Source organism: Bison bison, unplaced genomic scaffold (assembly GCF_000754665.1).
Source record: "Bison bison bison isolate TAMUID 2011002044 unplaced genomic scaffold, Bison_UMD1.0 scf7180017864358, whole genome shotgun sequence".
NCBI classification, from domain to species: domain Eukaryota; kingdom Metazoa; phylum Chordata; class Mammalia; order Artiodactyla; family Bovidae; genus Bison; species Bison bison.
The window spans coordinates 1,710,749-1,717,779 of NW_011494930.1; the positions used below are offsets into that span (position 1 = coordinate 1,710,749).

The 7,031-nt window shown below is 38.6% G+C and overlaps 1 pseudogene; it reads right to left on the minus strand.

Moving 5' to 3' along the window:
- Positions 1-549: 549 nt before the first annotated feature.
- Positions 550-1,365, minus strand: LOC104999633 (annotated as a pseudogene).
- Positions 1,366-7,031: the final 5,666 nt, after the last annotated feature.

The following is a 7,031-nucleotide window of genomic DNA, read 5'->3' on the forward strand; positions in this document are numbered from 1 at the left end:
CAGCTTTCAGAAGAGCTAAGTGGAGAAGGCAACAGCAACCCAATCCAGTACTCTTGCCTGGAAAATCCCATGGACAGAGGAGCCTGCAAGGCTGCAGTCCATGGGGTCACTAAGAGTTGGACAGGACTGAGCGACTTCACTTTTGCTTTTCACTGTCATGCATTAGAGAAGGAAATGGCAACCCACTCCAGTGTTCTTGCCTGGAGAATCCCAGGGACGGGGGAGCCTGGTGGGCTGCCGTCTATGGGGTCGCACAGAGTAGGACACGACTACAGTGATTTAGCAGCAGCAGCAGCAGCAGCAAGTGAGCAGAAGATTTTGCTTTTTCTCATAGAACATGGTAGTGTTGATTCCATAGAGTTTTTGTAGAGACAGGAAGGATAAAAATTGATTTGGAACAGAAAGGAGTGGAGATTCTTTTTCCCACTAAATTCTGTTCAAAGTAATTAGTTGAGAAACATGGTATAAAGAAGAAAAGAGATCTCAAAAACAGGATGACTTTGCACAAGAAGGGAAAAAAATACTGCAACTTGCTCTCAGGGACTAGAGAAAATTTTTTAAAAAAGAAAAGAAAGCTGGAATCCATTAGTGTTCCATTAGTCATCCTCTTCTTTATCTCCATCTTCTTCCTCTTTCCCATCATCTTCATCTTCTTCACCTTCATCTTCATCCCGTCATTCATGAATATCTTCCAATCCTTCCTCCTCCTCATCTTTTTCTTCTCCTTCCCCTTCTTCATCATCCGTGTCAGGAATTATGTAGTACTGTAATGGATTTGGCCAAATATCATCTTTGATGGCCTCTCCTAACTCATCTGCACTTGCATCAGAATGATCAGTAAACCAGGTGAAGAAGCTCTCTGGTTCCTCATGCTGTCTCTTCCTGCTGGCTTTCTTCTGTGTTTCTTCTTTTGCGTTTAGTGAAATCCTTTCTGATTTCCATTTGATTTCAGTGGACTTTGAAGATGAATCACCACTCTCATTCAGACGAAATTCTTTGGAGAGAATTTTACTTTTGAAGTAAGAGTTTTTATTAAAATAAAAATCTATTCTGTAACTTGATTTACCATCTTCAAATTCTGTCAATTCAATTCCTATCAAGTAGTGTAGCACTCCTTCTTCCTCCTCCACAAGCAGTGCAGACACTTGTAGATGGTTGGCAAATAGTGTCACCCCAAAATTTTGGGTTTTGGTGAACAATTCTGACTGCATCTGGTAAAAAAAAATGGTTGGAGTTTGTTATATTTCTGTTCTTTCAGAGTCTCTTCACTGGCTAGTTCATTAAATCTGTCATTTGCTTCATCAAAATGTTCAGTTGCTTCTTGCTGTTATTTTCTCCCTTCAGCAAGTTTGGAGAAGCAGACATTTACTGTGATCCAGAGGAAGGAGTCAGTCTCAGTTTATTTGGTTTCTTTACTTAATGTGGAAATGAAGACTCGTGTTTGGGAGATGTGTTGTGGGAAAAGCCAAAAATCAAACCAAGGGAAAACCCATACACAGGAGCTCTAAGACCTCGTATTACTTAATTTCAATTCTCATAACAGTTCTTTGAGGCAGGCACACATTTTTCTCTCTATAGTAATTAGTGAAAGTGATAGCGTTACTCACTCACTGTGTCCAACTCTTTGCGACTTCATGGATTATAGCCCACCAGGCTTCTCTGTCCGTGGAATTCTCCAGGCAAGAATACTGAAGTGGATTGCCATTCTCTTCTCCAGGGGATCTTCCTGACCCAGGGATCAAACCAAGGTCTCCTGCATTGCAGGTGGATTCTTTACTATCTGAGCCACAGGGGAAGACCAAATCGAAAGTGAAAGTTGCTCAATTGTGTCAGACTCATTGCGATCCTATGGATTATACAGTCCATAGAATTCTCCAAGCCAGAATACTGGAGTGGGTAGCCTTCCTCTTATCCAGGGGATGTTCCCAACCCAGTGATCAAACCCAGGTCTCCCACATTGCAGGCAGATACTTTACCAGCTGTGCCACAGGGGTAACCCAAGAATACTGGAGTGTGGTAGCCTATCCTTTCTCCAGTGGATCTTCATGACCCAGAAATCAAACCGCGGTCACGTGCATTGCAGGTGGATTCTTTTCCAACTGAGCTATCAGGGAAGCCCAATTTGTAGACAGGCATATAATATTTAGAGAGCCTGAAGAACTCAAACACATCTCACAGTTAGAGGACAAACTCAAGCTGTCAATTTAGGTCTGTCCAGCTCCAGAGTCCACCAAAGGCATGTCTGATTGATCCACAAAGGAAACACAGGTGATAAAGCCTAAACACATTAAGAGAAATAAAGAACTAAAACAGTGAAACTACTTAAAGGCCTTTATCAGATAATTCTGATAATGAATTTATTACTTTAGAAAACAAATCTGATAAGAACCAAACAGATTAAAATGGAATGATAGATTAGAGTGAAGAAAAGTAACTATAAAATAACTACAGGCTTTTTAGGAAAATCTGAATTAATGTGGGAATAACAACAACAACAACAAAAAGACAAATTTATGACAGAATAATTAACAGAATAGATAACTGAATGGATATGAGGAACAGAGGATAAGAGAAAGTTAGTAGTGACTGATATTTGAAAAGTACTACTTTAGCATATTTAATATATCTTGAAAGTCAAATATTCGTGATGTATTTTAGTACCAATATTGTCTGAGTTCTAACATATTTCTTTCTTTACATGTATAGCCTTATTTGACCTCATTGTAGCCCTAAAAAGTTAGTCAAAAAAAAAAAAAAAAAAGCCATGTATTTTTAAAACTGGATAAGGCTGGGTGAGTTTTTGATATGAGCAAACATACATAATATAGAGCTCAGCAGTTAATGCAATCCTAATTGTAATCTATACTATGGTTATCAAAATGTATTCTTGATTTCCATATATTTGTATGGAGTTAGTTGGTATTAGTATTTGCTGAAATGTAATTTTAGTTAATTCAGTGTGAATTTTTATTTATAAATAAAGTAGATATCATTTCATCTAATTCTAAGAAATAAGTGGATCTTTAAAATATTTTTCTTAACTATTATTCTACAGGCAAGTAGCTGTACATTATCAAGAAAGCACACATTGCTTATTATGAGGATTATTTCATGTCTTCTGTTCTTTCTCAAAGACAAAACAATTTGGTTCTTTGAATTTCTGTCAGCAACACAAATGTTCAATTCAAATTGAGATAGAAACCAATTATGTTAGGAGAGGATCATTGACAATTGAAGCATTCCAGGACCTTTGGCCCTGACTGGCACAGAATGAGCAAAGAATAGCATTAGGAGACCCATAAGGAGTGTTTATTTCCATAATTCAATGCTAAAGAACTAAATTTGGAGACATTCTTAACTTTCTGAAATAAGTAAAGTCAATACAAACTCAAGTTTGTTTGTTTGGCTTTTTTCTAGATAGCTTAGTAACATCATCAAAGCATCCAAATGTTAACTTTCCCCCAAAACACTAGCAGGCATGAGACAAAAATCCCTGTAATCCTGCTTCTCCCAGTAAGCTAAAATGTATTACATGTTTACAAGCATTGTGTAATCTATCTTTACGTAATTTTGTCATTCAATTCACACATCAGGTGCTATTTTTACCCTGATTTTACAAACATATAAAGTGAGAGGCAAGAGTTATATGATTTGCCTTAGTCACCCATTTATTTTTCTTTTTAGCTCCAAAATTACTCAACAAAATTGAGGAAAGGTTCTCAGTGGATAGGCGCTTTGGTTTATCAACATCAATCATGAGTTCCCCATTCAAAGAAGACATTTACAAAAACAAATATCTCATTCCATCTTATCTAAACAAATAACTTGCTTTGACTCAACCACAAATATTCATCTATTTTGAAACAGCATTTTGGAAATAAGTCTCCAGAAAATAGATAGGATACTATAATTACCAGAAGCAGAATGATGTTTGTTTTTTAACTTTTTTTGAATTTTTTAATTACTTTTAGCAATCATCTAGCATACATTCAAATATACGGACTGAGCTGGCAGGATCTGCACGTGCTCATCATCTTAGAATGATGATGAGCTCATCTTAGTCAGCTCTGTAGTAACTGGCATGCTCAGACATCTTTTAGAACAGGATTTTGAATCAATATTGGTCAGGGGAAAATAATACAAAAACAAAACAAACAAAAAACCCATAAACTACTTTATATAACTACCTATAAACTGCCTTATGTAATTTAGGAATAAACTTTTTAGCACAGAAATTAAAGACTAACAGGAAGAGTTGGGATTGCAAAAGGAAAGGAAGCGATTAAGTCATTGCCAAGACTCAGGGAAACTGCCATGAAAGGTCAGGGAAGTAGACACTGCAGGACTGCGCCTGCACAGCATTTGATGGATTCGTCTCACAGACTTGCAGGAAAGAGGTGAAATCTCAGAATTTCCAATCATCTGTTTCAATCTCATCATTTATTTCATTCTAAGTCATGAGGTGGTTGGTTCTCAGGAACTTACTGGGAAGCCATAATGAATCTGACATCTACCCAAGAATCTTTCTACAATTCACTAAAAGAAAATTACTTCTTCCCTTCGATCTTCACTATTCTAATCACATACCTCAAAGTCTGCCTTAGAATTGTAGAGGAAAATGCATTCTGGGAAACGTCATCACCAACTTCTCAGCAATCTCCAAAGTCAGGCTTGGAAGGTGACAATGGTGATGGCAAGCGGGCAACAGGTAATCCAAATGAGGATACACTAAGCCCCTTAGGTCATGTGTCTCTCCCCCTGTAATTGTTTAAATATGTCATAGCTTAGTGACAACCTTCTTTTGATATCTTCTAATTTAAATATTGAAATATAGAGTTACCCATTATTAACATACCTTATGCTAAACTATTTGGGACTGGAAGTAAAGGAAAACAATTCTTTGTACAGATTTGAGAGTTGGATCATAAAGAAGACTGCATGCTGAAGAATTGATGCTTTCAAACTCTGGTCCTGGAGAAGACTTTTAAGAGTCTTGGACAGCAAGGAAATCAAACCAGTCACTCTTAAGGGAGACAAACCCTGAATATTCATCAGAAGGACTGATGCTGAAGTGAAAGCTCCAATACTTTGGCCATCCGATGTGAAGAGTCAACACATTGGAAAAGACCCTAATGCTGTGAAAGATTAAAAGCACCAGAAGAATGGGATGGCAGAGAATGAGATGGTTGGATAGTATCACCAACTAAATGAACATGAATTGAGTAAACGCAGGGAGATTGTGAAGGACAGGGGAGCCTGACGTGCTGCAGTTCATGGGGTCGCAAAGAGTCAGACATGACTTAGAGACTGAATAGCAATAACAATGATCTAAACTAATAACTGAATTAATAATAATAATTTAGATTTTATTTGTGCTGTGCTTAGTCACTCAGCCATGTCTGACTCTGCAACGCCATGGAATATAGACCACCAGTCTCCTTTGTCCATGGAGATTCTCTAGGCAAGAGTACTAGAGTGGGTTGCCATGCCCTCCTCCAAGGGATCTTCTCAACCCAGTGACGGAACCCACATGTCCCACATTGCAGGTGGTTTCTTTACTATCTGAGCCATCTTGTTATAAAATATGTTATCCTACAGCTGATCTAATAGAAAACTAAAATCGCTATTAGAAACTGAATTATGGCTCAGGCTTTCCAACAACATCTGTTGAGTGTTCAAATTATAATATGTTCTGATTTGTGACCAGTATATGAAATTATTTCTCCCATAACCAGAATACTTAAGTCTAGGAGTCAAGGTATGGAAATCGGAGTGACCTTAGTCATTAGGGCGTGACGCCATCCAAGGAGCAGCGGCTGTGCGGGCGAAAGAGGGCCGAGAGGAGCACTCCATGTTCAAGGTCAGTAGGAGTGGCCGTGAGGAGATACCCCACGTCCAAGGTAAGAGAAACCCAAGTAAGAAGGTAAGGTGTTGCAAGAGGGCATCAGAAGGCAGACACACTGAAACCATAAAAACAGAAAACTAGTCAATCTGATCACACAGACCACAGCCTTGTCTAACTCAATGAAACTAAGTCATGGCATGTGGGGCTACCCAAGATGGAAGGGTCATGGTGGACAGTTCTGACAGAATGTGGCCCACTGGAGAAGGGAATGGCAAACCACTTCAGTATTCTTGCTTTGAGAACCCCATGAACAGTATGAAAAGGCAAAATGATAGGATACTGAAAGAGGAACTCCCCAGGCCACTAGGTGCCCAATATACTACTGGATATCAGTGGAGGAATAACTCCAGAAAGAATGAAGGGATGGAGCCAAAGCAAAAACAATACCCAGCTGTGGATGTGACTGGCGATAGAAGCAAGGTCCGATGCTGTAAAGAGCAATATTACATAGGAACCTGGAATGTTAGGTCCATGAATCAAGGCAAATTGGAAGTGGTCAAACAAGAGATGGCAAGAGTGAATGTCGACATTCTAAGAATCAGTGAACTAAAATGTACTGGAATGGGTGAATTTAATTCAGATGACCATTATATCTACTACTGTGGGCAGGAATCCCACAGGAGATGTGGAGTAGCCATCATGATCAACAAAAGAGTCCAAAAATGCAGTACTTGGATGCAATCTCAAAAATGACAGAATGATCTCTGTTCATTTCCAAGGCAAACCATTCACTATCATGGTAATCCAAAACTATACCCCAAGCAGTAACACTGAAGAAACTGAAGTTGAACGGTTCTATGAAAACCTACAAGATCTGCTAGAACTAACATCCAAAAAAATGTCCTTTTCATTATAGGGACTGTAATGCAAAAGTAGGACTTCAAGAAACACCTGGGGTAACAGGCAAATTTGGCCTTGGAATACGGAATGAGGCAGGGCAAAGGCTAATAGAGTTTTGCCAAGAGAACGCACTGGTCATAGCAAACATCCTTTTCCAACAACACAAGAGAAGACTCTACACACGCACATCACCAGATGGTCAACACCAAAATCAGATTGATTATATTCTTTGCAGCCAAAGATGGAGAAGCTTTATACAGTCAGCAAAAAAAAAAAAAAAAAAAAA